The sequence below is a fragment of the Argiope bruennichi genome, chromosome 6 (assembly GCF_947563725.1).
Source record: "Argiope bruennichi chromosome 6, qqArgBrue1.1, whole genome shotgun sequence".
Lineage (NCBI taxonomy): Eukaryota > Metazoa > Arthropoda > Arachnida > Araneae > Araneidae > Argiope > Argiope bruennichi.
The window spans coordinates 38,843,759-38,860,263 of record NC_079156.1 but is presented as its reverse complement, the minus strand read 5'-3'; the positions used below and the strand labels follow the sequence as shown (position 1 = coordinate 38,860,263).

The window sequence follows — 16,505 nt, the reverse complement described above, 5'->3', positions numbered from 1 at the left end:
AAGTAAGTATTATAGTAATTAATGGAAAAGTGACTGCTATAATAAGCATAAAAGAAAAAGATATTAACCGTAATTAGAAAGAGTTTAGAAGAGAACCAGATATTATAAAAGACACATGGAATATCGAATATCTATGCAGTGAACGTCCTTATCATAATTTGTAATGGAAAATCAATTGTAATGGGAAATTATGGGGGGGGGAGAAGATTACTTCATTGGTTAAAACTCGATAAGTTTGGAAAAACTGTTTTATCGGGAATTTAATTATAGATTCTATATATTTATCTCAACTGTGTAAAATAGAAATTGTATTGCACAGCATAATATTAAATTCAACGCGAAAAGTATTAAACATTTTAGAATAAAACATCATTACAATATTGTGCATTGGCTAGCGATAATTCATTTTAAATAATTTATATTTAATAAATAAAATTCGAAATCGACTGGGAAATGGGTGTAATTAATAGAAAAAATAAAAATTAAAAAAAAACCTGCATAAGATTTTTTTTTAACCCTTTAAAGGGCCATTTTTTTTCTAGACATATTATGCTAAAATATTTTTAGGCTTGAAATTAGAATAAGGAAAGGAATTCATTTAGCTTCTTAGATAAATTGAATTTGATTCATTAATTAATTTGGTTCATTAATAATGAAGTAACAAATCAAGACACATCATTTTGTCTGAGATAAAGAACTGAAGCATCTAAGTTTCTGACTTACTAAAAAAATTTGTCAGAACTTAAGCCAACATACATAATTTCATACAAAGATTAATAAATTTGGTGGGAAGCATACTTCCCACGGCCCTAGAAAGGGTTAATTAAAAAAAAGTAATGAATTTCTATTTCATCATGAACAATCACTTTTTGAGTTTTACAAATTTATTGCATACAATAATATGATATTTCGAACATGTTTTGTAATGTAATGAGTACCTCTGATTGCATTACAAAACATGAAAATTCATGAAACAATTATTTTTAGCATTTAAGAAACATTGCATTTGCTACATGACATAGAGGTCATACATAGTGGAATACTTACATAGTGGAATCTAGCATCTCAAAATGCAGGCCAGTGAACAATACACTCTTTTAGAGTATCCATAAACGGCAGTAACGAAACGACCTTCTTTGGTTAGTGAACTTATGTAGAAAATATTTTGCATATTGATATATTTTGACATCACATAAAAGTCACATTTTTCTTGCCTAAATTTACCATTATATGCAAAAATATACATATTATTCGTTACAATTACCTTACTTCTATGCGAAAACAAATTTTCGTATGTATTTTTATTACTTTTTATAAAAATAATCGCAATTCGTAGCACCCGTCGAAATGAAATTGCACTCAAACAGCGTACCAATAACGAAAATAGTCTGAGATAAAGAAATAAACTGCCTAGAATTCTAGTTGTGTACTGAAACTATAAAAGAGTTTTGATAAAATTAAAATAAAAATAACTCACTATGCAAATGGTGTTACATAAAGCTATATGAGGTTTTAAACATAAGATGTATATCTATATCGCTGTGCATTTAAGGGTTAATATATTGCACAATGTTGCTCGATGGTATACAATATTACGAATATTGCATAATATTATGCTACGTATTATTTTTTTTGCAAAAACTCACAATGTATAGTGATGTGACTTTCTCTTAAATAATTTAGGAAATTCCTTCATCAGAGAAAATATCTACAATTTAACACTTCTTTTAAAATGTTCTTAATGCGGAGTTTCACTTATCCATTAACATACATTTAATATAATAAAACGTGACAACATGACACTTTCCATTATATCAAATATACATACCATTATTACCAATATGGCAAAATATTAAGTCACACTCTCCAACATATATTAAGAAAACATTTATTCATTGGTCATAAAACTCATTTATTTCACAATCCGAAGTTCATTACTATTCCTAATGGATTTTTACATTTTTCCAGGAGACTGCTATTAAGAAACATTTAACATCCCGACATATTTGAACAAAACATTTCTACGGTGGACATGAAACTCGTTTATTTCAGAATCCGTGGATGAATACTACACCCAGATAATTTCTACATATTTTTCGAGGGATTTCTAACAACAAAAACTCAATGAAATAACTTAAATCCTGCTAATATGGTAATCACAGATGATTATTTTTGTATCTTGTAATTTAAAACATAGTCCAGAGTATATCTATATATCATAATACAAATTTTATAATAAAAAAATGACACTAAGTTTCTGTTTATCTGTAACACATCGCATAAGTTATTTTAAGTCATGGTAAGTTATTTTCTCTGGAACGTTTTAAAATTCTTCTCCTACAAGAGATGAAACTGGTTTGCTTAACTTTTACTGTTTTATAAAATTCTCAATGAAATTTTACTTATCTGATAACACAAATTTAACAAAGCAATATTGTACTGCCCGTCAATGTACATCAAATAAACGCTAAACCTAGATTAAGAAGTTCCGCTTATCACAGATGACAGGTGAAAAGAGTTGACTTAACATTTCAAATATTAAAGCCATCCACCGTGAAATATTTATATAACGAACCATGACAATAATCTGTTAAGAAATAACATTTTATAAAGCTACTCTCTCACAACATTTTAAGGTAACATCATCCCCTCCCGAAGTAAAGCTCATTGGCTTAACACTTCACATTTGGATGCCCCCCCCCCTCTCTGTGAAATTTTTATATACTATGATGATGAATTATTAATCTATAACATATTAGGAATATTAAGCTAAATTCCTAATCTATAACGTATATTAGGAATATTAAGCTATATTCCTAATCTATAACGTATTAGGAATATTAAGCTAAATTCCTAATCTATAACGTATTAGGAATATTAAGCTAAATTCCTAATCTATAACGTATTAGGAATATTAAGCTAAATTCCTAATCTATAACGTATTAGGAATATTAAGCTAAATTCCTAATCGATAACGTATTAGGAATATTAAGCTATATTCAATCTATAACGTATATTAGGAATATTAAGCTATATTCCTAATCTATAACGTATTAGGAATATTAAGCTAAATTCCTAATCTATAACGTATTAGAAATATTAAGCTAAATTCCTAATCTATAACGTATTAGGAATATTAAGCTATATTCCTAATCTATAACGTATTAGGAATATCATTTTAAGGTAACATCATCCCCTCCCGAAAGTAAGCTCATTGGCCTAACACTTCACATTTGGATGCCCCCTCTGTGAAATTTTTATATCAAGTTCTTTGACGATAATCTGTTAATTATAGCAATTTATACATAATTTTAAGCAACTCCCTCAGAAACATTTGAAGGTAACATCCTCCGTTCCCAATTTTCCCGAAGTAAAACACATTAACTTAACACTTAACATTTTAATACCACCCCCCTTCCGCCTATGGAACTCTACTTAACAGTTAACACAAATTTAATATAACAAAGCGCGGAGAAATTCCTCCAGGGGACGATAGAGAAGAGGATACTAATACATGGCGCTTTCCCTTCCAGTGAGCAGGCTAGTGGCGATCTGGCCACAAAATAAATATCCCCGAATCCCTTCCACCGGTTGGCTGGGCTTCCCTTTGACACTAAAGAGCCAATCAGAGCCATGAAAAGAACTATTAGCAAGGAAATGAGGCGGAACTCCACCGATCTGGAATTTCTTATGACCTCATTTCGGCAACTCCCGAGAAGTGCTCAGTAAAGATTGTTACCATTCAGCTCTGCCCAAATGTACATAAGTCTGGAAAATAAAACCAGTACGTTGTTTGGCAGGGTGGATGAAATCCTGGGGAGTTATAGGAGTGGAAGTCGTTTTTGGCTTTTTAACTGCGATATTGATGGAGATGTTATATCATGCAGCTGTCCACTCGTCTATAAACAATTTGCGTTCGGTTAGTACACGAAGGGGACAGAAGGTATGGCAGGATTGCGAATAGGTAAAGTAAAAATTTGTATGTTTTGTACAGCAATGTCAAGTTGTGAATTGGGAATACAATTTAAAAATAAATGCTATTATGTTTTGTATCTAATCATCCGCCTTTCCAAAGCCATATTATCTCTATAACGAATATGAGGACTTTAATTTTAGAAAATATTTCAATGTTAGATATGGATTTATATATATATTGTTACAAATTTTTTTTCTACAAACACCGCCAATCAATCGTAATCACGCAGCGCATTTAATTGCTAGTTCAACAGCTTGCTCGCTGTCTAATCCTCTAGTTCTGCTACTTGTCGGCGACTCCGACTACTCTCACGCACGACTTCCCTGCAGCTTCAGAGTGCCTGTCTTTTATAGCTCCGTGAGGTGGGCTAGAATCTTCCAGACCAATCAGGGCCTGGGTGTACCTGGGTGTATCTCGGTTATTAGTGGACGGTTCGTGAAAATTCTCGAACTTTCCAGTATTATCCATTTAGTCGCCAAACTCGCCAAATTCGTCGCCAAATGGTCGTCAGCTCAGCACGCACAGGACAGATCTTACAACGGTTTTTTTTTTACGATGACACTAGTTATGCTGGGAAGCAAAATTACAGGTTTGTAATAACAATATATATTGACAATGTGTAAACGGGTTTATCAAAAACAGTGACAACTAAAAGTTTGTCCTGTCTACCAATGACTTTGTTAGACACAATTAATGAGATTGTAATTTGGTTCATAATTTAGATAAGTTAAGCCATATCTGTTATTCTATGATTAACGCAGTTAGTTTTTTTTACAAAAATATGCATGCGTTTAGACAGCAATATCTAAATAGGAACTTGGTATACACTTTAAAAATAAATGCTTTTAAATGTTTTGTACCTAATTATCCGAGAGACATTGTATTTTTAATTCTGTTTAATATCCATCTCAGAAAAACAATTTCTTTACAAGCAGACGCAGCGCACCACAAAAGCAGAAGTAAGAAAGAAGCGCGAAACAAATGATCACTAGTCTTATATAACATAGGATTTCCGGTCACGCGCCAATGGAATACATATGTTGAACTTTGACATCTTTTCAAGGGCACCGAAGATATCACTTTCATTTGATACGTAATACTGATGGTGCATTATTTTTACAAAGGGATTAATTAAACCGAAAGTGGAATTGGATCACGAAATAAGAGAATATTTTTAGAATTAAGTTACTATGGGCTAAATTAAGATAAAATCTTGGAAATTAATTAAAGGGAAATTAGAATTAAAATATCATTACATATATATGCATATATATATATATTGACGATATGTAAATGAGTTTGTCTGTAACAGTGACAATGGTTACCAATGACAAATAAAAGTTTGTCTCGACTACCAATGACTTGTCAGACACAATTAATGAGATTGCAAATTGGGTTTCACAATTTAGATACGTTGATACAGATGCATATCTGTTATTCTGAGATTAACTCAGATTTTCACAAATGTTTGTATGGGTTTGTACAACAATAGCAAGTTGGAAAATGGGAATACACTTTAAAAATAAATGCTGTTAAATGCTTTGTATCTAATCATGCGCCTGTCCTATATGATGTTATTGTTATAACAAATATCAGGACATTGGTTTTAGAAAATATTTCAATGTTAGTTATGGATTTATATAGATATATATTTACAATGTATAAATGAGATTGTCAATAACAGTGACAAAGGTAGACAACGAAAACAAAAAGTTTGTCCGGTCTGCTAGTGACTTGTCAGACACAATTAATGAGATTGAAAATTGGGTTTCATAATTTAGAGACGTTAATCCACATCTGTTGCTCAATGATTGACGCATTTAGTTTATTTTCTGCCGCTAGCACGGATTTCTGCTGAATAGTAAGCTTATAATTTACTACTATAGGATTAAATAACAATATGGGAATACAGTAGAAAATTGCCTTTAAATTATCAGTGAGAGGATTCCATGAATTAATGATTATATATGAACCAAGAGATTTTTTTAATGTAAAAAAGGATTATATATGAACCACATATTTTTTGGGATAAAACTAATTTAGTCTCTTTCGTTCATATATGAGTCTAAAATGATAAAAGCCATTATATATATCATATTTAACAGACAATAAAAGTTACACATTTTGTAATAAATAAAAAACAGAGGTAGAAAGTTTTTGATTAATAAAAGCTATGAGAAACAGTAAGATAATATCTATCAATAATAAAGATGAGTGCGTGTATGTGATATAGATCTACAGAGTAGACAGTTATACCTAGAGCTACCAGATTGGGCCCTGCTGTAATTTGAAAAATTGAAATGTGCACCTCAGATTTTCTAATGATTTTAAATAATCAATAATTTAAAATCCAATTTTTTTTTTTGCAATAACGCTTGAAAGTAATATTTCACATAATTAATTCATAAGGTGTTTTAAATTTATTTTCTTTTTTATTTATACCAAATGATTTGATTGTTTTATAATTTTATTTGGAATTACGTCTATTTATTTTTAAAATTTCCAATAATAGATTTTATTGTTGGACAGAAATACAAACCATATTCATTGTTTTATGAAATATTCAATAGCGTTCTTTTCTTCGATTGTTCAAAGATAAGAAAGAAACATTCTGTTTTGCATCTGTGCTGTTGCTAATAATAAAGATGATAGTGCCCTTTGTTGGTGCTTTAAAGACCAGATTATTTGACTTAGAATTACCGGATTTGGCATATATATATCTTAGAGAAAGAAAATGGTCACTTCGGAGTGAGTTTTTTAAAATTTCAATTAATCAAAAATTAAGTAGAATTTTGCCCTTTTTCACGATAATTTCCAAAACTTTTATTGCACAAAAATAATTTGGAACACTTTAGTATTTAAAAATTGTTTTTTGATGATAAACAATTTATTAGTAACGCAAAGTTTCCTTGATTTTTTTTCAATTTTTTAACAATATTATTTTTGCATAGTTTCCTGATAATAGATTATAAAATGATTGCAATTAATTTCAAATTTTTTCATAATCATTAATCATGATTTTTCCCCCATAGTTGAATGATAAATAAAAAGTATTTATTATATGACAGTATTATGTTATATAACTGGTAGTTTATATGACAAATAAAAAAAATAAAGTGGCAATACCACAATATTTAGAAGATAAATAAACAGCACATTTAAGTTTTTTTTTTGAGAAAGTTTCATATACACAATACATTAAAGTATAAAAGTTCATACACCTAATAAGAAGACTTAATGAAATATAGGACAATCATGTTTTTAATAACTGATAATTTGAAGGAATCATGGACATGATATATTTAAACGATTTAATGAGAATTAAATTTAACCAATATACACGGGGAACCAGATGGTCGTGAAAGGTGATTACTGAGGAATAAGAAACTTCAGTTATAGTGTAACATCATTAATGTCTGTTACAATTGAATATAGGCCGGGATAGCCTGGTTGGTAGAGAGTCGGATTCGCCTCCCTTAGGTTGCGAGTTCGAACCCAGCCGGCCGAAGTTTCCCCGCGTTCTTGGTGGCTGACGCGCGTTAAATCTGTCGTGGTCACAAACTCCTCCATGTCGAGAGTAATACCACTGGGGGTACTGGATCAGGGGTGATCTTCCTCTGATTCAGGTCTAAATTACGATCTGTGTGTGAATGAAGTCCGCCCCGTAAAAAAGGGTTGTGACGTGTGTGTAGCTAAGTCGTTCTCTTGGCCCTAGATGGCGCTACTATAGAAACAAGAGGCGCTCACCCTCAGGCTTATATATCGGCTGTCTTCGAACGCATATCCATGGCAAGTGCCATAAGAAACAACAACAATTGAATATTAAAATTTTTTTTCTTGGGGGGGGGTCATTTTTTAGAGTGAATAATTTTCCTGTCATCATACACATTGAGCGAATCATGATAAATAATATAAGAGATTTAACTGAATATAAATATTGTCTGTAATCTAAATGATCCAACTAGTCGTGAAAGGCGGATATTTAAAGCTATAAAAGCGTTATTTTTAACCAGCTTTATTTTTAATCAAATAAAATTAACTGATTACTGCTTACTTCAGATAAAAAATTTATTTTATGCTCATAAAGATAAACTTTGAAACAAATAAAGATAATCACAATGAAAGAACGCCCTTTTTTCTTAATAAAGTGTGAAATGTTCATTATAAAAACACGTTAAAGTAGCTCCTCTTCTTTTAAGCTTTTGATTAAAAAAGAAGGTTTTTCCTTCTGAAGATTTTTATGTGATCTTGTATAAAGCTCTTCAATATAAAATCATCATTTTAAAGTTATATTGGAAAAAAGGAAGCATTTTAAAACTTTTTACACAGATTAAAGGCTTAAATTGAACCTCCTCACTCCAACAGATGCAATTAAGAAATTAATCCAGGGACAGCTTTTGGTCATTACCTTGCAATACCTTGTTCAAACAAAAAAGGAATAATTCAATTACTTTGATTAAAAATGTTTTAATTAAAACCAAAGAACGTAAAGCATAAAATTTCCAGGGAAAAAAAATCTTCTTTTACGAAATTTTTCTTCAAGGAAAATTTTCTCTTTACTTCCATGTTTTGTATTTTTGGGAACATTTCTAAATTAACATTGAAATTATTTATCTCACTATTCTCCCAATTAATTAATAAAATTAAAAATTAATTTTCGTCTGCAGCTGGGGAATTGACATAGTAGTCAGTTCTCAATTTAAGTAAGAGAAGATATCATTGCGAATGGGAAATTAGTTCTTCCATTTGCTCTATCTTATTCGTTTTTAAAAATAAGATATTTATTTTAAAATAAGAATCTAATTGGCTTTGTGTTTGTAGATCATAATAGAAAATAAATTATATTTCATTTTTTGTATTAGTCTGGGACAAAATTGTTAGATTTCTTTCGATTTATTTAACACAAATGTTTTGAAAAACAACATTTATACTATCCCATATTTCAGCAATTAAATAACCAGTTTAAAAATTAAACTTCTGTTTTCTTTTTATTATATAACAGGACGGAATGTTATAGTCTCTAAAATGAAATAATATAAAAATTGAAATACAGAATACATAAGTTATATAAGTTCTATTTAACACATATTAATAAATAATAAATGCGATTTGATAAAACACTGACTAGAGTGTTAAGAGTTGCAGAATAGCTAGCACATGTCATATGCTCAAATTCATGCGCCTTGCTGTTGTATTTTTTTAATAATTCCTTTAATATCATAGCAAATATATTGAATACGCGATTGAATTGATGATTTAAAATTCCATACAAAAATAAAATTCATACGACAATACACTGTGGATAAGTACTTTATCTTATTGATGTATTTCGGCAAAATTTTAGTATAAATTCACATCTTCAATGTAAACAGAATATGCAAAATTTCACTTGTCTAGCTCCTTTCATTTTTGAATTAACCTGCTCACAGATAAGGCAATAGAAATAATTTTTAAAAAACAAAATGGTACTTCTGGCATGGTATATCTTATAGCAATCTGAGTCGTTATTGAAATCTTAAGATCGAATCTTTGGGGACAAAATTACATTATTTGCCTGTCGAGCGTTCAATTGCTCACAAGGGGGGGGGGAATTCAAATAATAAAAAAATTAAGAAATTTACTTTTTCTAGCAATATATAAAATTGCAATCGTAAATGTAAAAATTTTCATATCGCAAAAAAAATCAATAAATTATTTATCTCACTTTTTAATTAATATTTATTTCCATTTAATCTCATTGATCTAATAAATTAAACTATACGCTATTCCATTAAAATTTAGGATTACTGTATTTTCTCTATACCCCGTATACGAGAAAGTAAAAAAAAAAAAAAAATTAAAAATGAAGATAATGATGTATCAAACATGAATATTATTGAAATATATATATGTATAAAATACAACTTAAACTATATTACTACATTCTTAAAATAAATTTAATTAAAAATTAACTTAAATCATTTTAAATTCCTTTAAAGTGATATACAAAACTTACATTATCTTAAATATCAAAATAAAAGATCAAAGGTTTCTCGCCAAATTCCAACACAACGATCTGATACATTTTGGCGAAATATTATGAATTTTGCAGCAACGCCAAAAGCCAGGCATGCATGCATTGAAGACCAATGAAATTTTATAGCGAGATAGTAATATTTGATGTTACTCACTATTTTCAAGGTCTGGACTTCTCTGAATAATTTAGAAAATGGATATCGGAAAGTCTGCGAATAGGGGTCCATGTGTCTATTAATTATTTCTAAAGGGAATTGGTTTAAGACATTCTGCAATTGTCCAGGCGTTCGTTAAAGACGTTAAGATTCCCTTTTCGAACTCGTGTAAATACTAGACAATATTCTGACAATGGAACTAAGTCGTTGTTGGAGAAATTTCTATGATTCGAACCCAAAATGATGCCTTTAGTCAGCTGACCGAATTAATGAAAATTTTCCTGGATTATTGAAATGACAGGACATCGGAATGAATTTTAGGCACTAGGGGAAGAGATTAAACAGCAAGTAAACTTTTCTGAAATATTCAGATGACAAATAAATTATTAGCTTGAAAAGATGATAATCCTGAACATCTATGTTATTTGAAACATTTCTATATATAGAATGTAACTCATATAATATTTTGTATTCTTATACTATATTACCTAACCCACAGCTGGAGATTGGAGTTAAAATATTCCGCGTTGTTTATTAGCTCTGATTATCGCGTAGTATTTTTTCCTTGAATGGAATAATCTCCTTAGTACCCTCAAGTTGTACTTTCAGCAGTATGTTGGCAAAAATTCTAAGCATGAACATGCTCGTATAGCCGAGTTATTCTTTTTCAAAGTTTTTTTATTATTTTTTGGAGTCATGGACTCCATGTCTCTGAAATTGCTTTTAATTTGAATAATGCAAAACGAATAAAGAAATATTCTTAAAATAATATTTTAAAATATTGTATTCTTCATTTTTGTTTGTTAAATTATAATTGTTATAAACATTAGTGTAATTCCATAATATCCAAACGAGGTAAGTACGCACTAAAAGACTGTTTAGGTTTTTCTTATTACATCTTTACAACACTTAATATTAGAACATTTAACATTTTAAAATTGATATTTTTAGTAACTACGATAAGACCGGAGTTCAACCCCCTGCTTGGCGCAATTTTCAAAAATCGCCAACTAGCCAACAACGGTCTTGTGCAGTGTTTTGCAAAATGTTCAAAATCAAGGGAGCAGATGTTCAATCATAGCACATAATAAAGGCGAAAGATAATAGGTTTGCCAGTCTAAAGAATATGGAGGTTGTCAGCTTTGGCGCGTTATTGCAACTTGGCAAAGAAGGGGGTTAAACTCCGGTTCACCCGTGTAACTACGTGATTTCCAGAATGTATTGTGTTTCCAAAATAAATTCCAACGACGTTTACAATATATATATATATATATATATATATATATATATATATATATATATATATATATATATATATATATATATATATATATATATATATATATATATATATATAACCAATAAAATCATTTTGACTCCATGTCTCTAGCCAAATTCATGTCTCCAGTTACCGGTTAAAGAGAAACTTAAACTATTTTATGTTCGTTTAAGGTGAGGTAAAAAGCTTATATAAAATATTAAAATAAAGGATTGATGATTTCATGCGAAATTCAAAGGAGACGGGCCGAAACATTTTGGCACAACAACCAGAATCTCGCAACAAAGACGATAGCCAAGTCAGAATATATTGAAAGTCAATAAAATCCTACATCGGACCAGTAATATTTGACGCCAAACTCTATCCTCAAGGTCTGGATTAATATGAATAACTTGGAAAATGGATATTCGAAAATATATGAATCGGCGTCCGCATATTCATTAATTCCCGGGGACGGTTTCCTCTAGGTTAAGACATTCTACAATGGTCCGGACATTCGTTAAAGACGACAAGATCTCCTACTTCCCCTCGTCGAAATATTAGACGATATTCTGACAATAGACTGAATAGTTGTTGGGGGAATTGTCAGTGATTTTATCTGAAATGACGATCAAACAGAGTTAACGAAATTAATTAAAATTTCCTAGGATTACTGAAATGACAAGTGAGACGTAGAAATAAATTTTAGGCATAGGCAGAAGAGATGACATATCAGTAAACTTATCTGAATTATTCTGTTGCTGATCAATAATATATTTCAAAGTCAGCTTAAAAATAGATGATACATGATTACCCTGAGAGATATTTAGTTGCAGCTGATATCAGGTTCAGCTGGCAGCTGTATAATTATTCATTCTTTCCAATGACAAGAATTGGTTAATAGGATGCAAATAAATTGAATGATTGGTTTCCTTATTGGATTAGAAAGCACTCTATCAAACACTTTTATAATACAACTTTTGAACGATATTTTCTATTCTAGGGACAAATTTCCGAATAAGTGTTCACTTAATAGACATAAAATACTTAAAACTGAATTTTTACGTATATATTAAAAATATATCTTATATCACAAATAGGGATTGCAATACCGGTATACCTGGATACCGAATACCGGTATTTTGAGCCATTTGTACAATTTTGTAATACCGGTATTCACAAGTTTAAATACCGGTTTTTCGGTATTTACTAGAAATTTTTTAAATTGTCTCCACTATATGTTCAGGGATCGCCAACATAGCAAAGTAGTATGCGTTTTTGTTTTTATGTCTCCCTAACGGGCGAAACCAATTAGCTAATTAATGGCTTAATTAATTGCTTAAATATAAATTAGCGATACATGGATTATCCCTGAAAGAAAATATTGTATCCATAACGACAAGAATCAACAATTATGAAAAAAGTTGGAAAGTTGATTGGTGCAAATCAGCAGTTGTGCTGAGCTCATGTAATTCAGTTAGGAATAATAGATGTATTATACCAAAAAAATAAAGAACAGAAGAATCCAAATACTGTGGATATAGAAACTTCGGATTCCAGCTTTGAAGAGAGTAAGAGTGAGAGTGATATTGACAATGAAGATAACGACAATGTAATTATTGAAGAAGTTATTGCTAATGAGGATGAAATATTAACCCATTAAGAATTGCTTCCTATAATTTATAAAGTTCTAAAAATTGTTAAGATATTTAAACGTCCCTCTATAAAAGATGACATAATATTAAAATACATACTAACTGAAAATAAAACAGAATATATGTTAATATTAGATTTTAAAACACGTTGGAACCGTTTACTCCCAACAGCACATATCACACTAGAACAGCACACATTACTATCTGAAGATTATATATTACATTGAAAAATAGCATAGAAGAAAGGCATATCGAAATAGAAAATGTCTTATGGAATTTACATAATTATAATGATTTTAAAAATGAAAATGAAAAAGAAGAAAAGAAAATAGCCAATTCAAATCTGATCAAGTTTATAGTAAATTTTCTTAAAATTTTTTACCAAAAAACCTATCCGCATTCAAAAGAATTCTGTTCAGTTATCGAAGATTATGATGACACTAATGTCGATAGTGAAAAGGAATTGTCTCTTGAACAAAAATTAGAATTAGCGATAAATAAGAAAATTTCAACAAACCAAAATACAATACAGAAATCAGCTATATCCAAAACCATCCGATAAGAAATCGATTTATTTGAAGATGAGGGATTTAGAGGTAAATTCTTGGAAAAAGTATATCGCGCATTTGCTAACAGTAACACTATCTATCGTAGATGGCGAAAGAGCGTTTTCGACAGCTAGTATTTTTTTGCACAAAAATACTTTTCGGGCTTAATGACAGTGCAATCGATGCATTATGTTTTTTAAGAATCACATTTCAAAAATTTGTATTAGTACCACAGACTGAATAGTAATATTTACAATTTTTTGTGATTTAAATAAATAAGTTGTTCGCTTACTTTTTTGTGATTCTTTATATACTGTTATAATTTATAAGTTACAAATTATTTTTTGTGATATTTACCCTTTCTAATAAAACTGGCAAATAAAACAAAGAAACACTTGTGTTTTCTTTCTTTTTCTAAAATTTCTAATACCGGTATTAAAACCGGTATCAAGATCTAAAAAATACTGAATACCGGTATTGTAATTTTGGTCCGGTATTGCAATCCCTAATCACGAAGTTTGAGTCCAAAAATGACTCAAGTCCTTGAAATACCTATTTGAAACAATAACTTAGCAAAAATAAATAGATTCTGTTGAATTATCTGTTTCCGAATGATTTATCATATTTGACATTATAAATGAAATATTCACTATCACATTCTTTATGTGTCTTCATGCGTTTTCTCTTCCACTTTTTTTTTTTAAACTCCTAAAGGTCTAATTCCATATTTCCTAAAGATAAAACGCTTTATGGGTTAAGTTTAGTTATATCAAAGTCCCTTTTTTAAAGCAACACTATGGCAATTTGGAGGCGGAACTCGTAATTCTGGTCATATGACGAGGACGACATCTGAGTTGGGTGGTTTCCTTATACGCAATATTTACTGCTCCAGATTTTTACAATATTTAACATGCATTCTTTGCTCATGCTGGAATGGCAAATATACCGATGTGCATGTTCATAAAACTGTGAAGAAAACAGTTATCAAAGTATTGGTTTTTTAATGCGGCTACACACGTATTTATGGATAACAGTGTGACTGTATAATGAAATGACTTTGGGCTGCATATTACAGCATTAGGCTTACAAATTTTTGATACATCCTTGTAAAATCACTGAGAATTCCCATTTGTTGAGCTTTAACTATAACAGATAAAACAATCACAGGGGGCACCTCGTAATTGAAGATGAGAATCTTTCATTATAGTGGTTGGTTCTCGCCACCCTTGTAAATTCACAAAAGTTAGGAATCTGTCTTTTTCTATCGATGACGGGACGTACTTCCTTAGGGAAGGGTTGCAACTTGGCCGGCGATGGTCCTTAGGACTCACCTACAGTTCTCGCCAGTGTTGTTGTTGCGGTGGTCAGGCATTCAAGTTTTTCCGGATGTCTACCAGCGGGGTGGAGTAGTCAGTTTGTCATAAAAGATAAATCATGTGAATAGAAATTTGGGGAGCATAAATTTTTAATCTATTCTTTTTCACATAGTGATTAAAACAGACGTTAAATATGTTATTTAATAAACAGTGAAAGTAAATTTACTGGTGTTTCATTTGCAATATAAATTGTTTCAATTGATAAAAGAATAAAATTTCTAGCAAATAAAAAAAATCTCTTTAGAAAAGGAACATGAAAAGTGCTCTTTTTAAAAATAAATGTATGATTTTATAATAAATCATATTAGAATTGTTCATTTTCTTTTAATGTTTTTTTTAATGAACCTTCTTTGCAGTCAACAATATGTCATCTAATCCTGAATCCTCGCATCATAAAAACCTTAATTAAAATATTACCTCAAAGAAAACAATCACTTGAAATCTTTTTATTCCAAGAATTCCTTTGAAATGAACGCCGCCTCAATCTCATGGATACAATTAAGAAATTAATCTACTGACAATTTTGGTTATTCCTTGCAATATCTTTTTCGAATAAAAATAAAATAAAGTTACCTTGATTAAATATACTTTAATTAAAACTGTAAAATGTGAAAAATAAAAGTTTCAAGACTACCAAAAAAAATCTTTCTTTTCAAAAATTTCCTTAAAAGTATGCTCTTTCTCTTTCTATACTTTTTTAAACTTGCCGTTATTAAGCTGCAATAACTTTTTATATTCATGAATGGAATGAATTCACTATTCCTTTATTTTAAAGTTTTTCAATTCACACTATTAATTAAAAGAAACTGAAAGCTTTTTTTATTGAAAAAAACACCTGAAAGTTAAAAATGAATTGCAGTCAGTTCCCTGTGTCAATAGAAAAAAGATTCTGATAAAATGCAAAATTAACATTCAGTTGCACAGATATTATATTAGAAATACTATCTTCAACAATAAGGAGCTCAGTTCGAAATATTTATATATTCAACTTTTATCAAGGAAAATGTCAATAAACTAGTTCTTGTGAAATAGATTTAGTTAATCTCAGGGCCTATGCTTTATTTATAAATATTGTTACGAAATTTCCGGGGTTCGTTTGGATAGTGGAAGTTATATGGTGTGAAGAACGCTCAATCACCAGGCGGCAGTAGAAAATAAAACAACGACGTTTATTTATACGAAGACACACATGACAGCACGAAGACGACAACTATATACAGCATAGAAGACGATTATCTTCAGCCGAGACGTGCAACATACAAAACTCCACTACAGACAGTATCACACAGCTTATAGTTCAGCACTAGCTTCACTCCGTCGGTGCTCCGCTTATCTCTGGAAGGCCAGTTCTTTAACGTCGGTTACGACTACTCTTCGACTCCACTGGTCCACGACTCAAATCACTGTTGGTTCACAATTCCTCCACGGCAGCTGCAGCTCCTTTTATAAATCTCAGGAGGCGGGGCTAGAAACCTCCCAACCAATCAGGAATGTTCGAGGCGTAACTCGGTTCCTACTGGAC

At 30.4% G+C, this 16,505-nt stretch overlaps 1 protein-coding gene across 1 annotated transcript in view; it reads right to left on the bottom strand.

The window, feature by feature from the left end:
* The window catches only part of LOC129972330 (inactive dipeptidyl peptidase 10-like), a 475,818-nt gene that overhangs the window by 284,651 nt on the left and 174,662 nt on the right, over window positions 1-16,505 (bottom strand). The window lies entirely within an intron of this gene.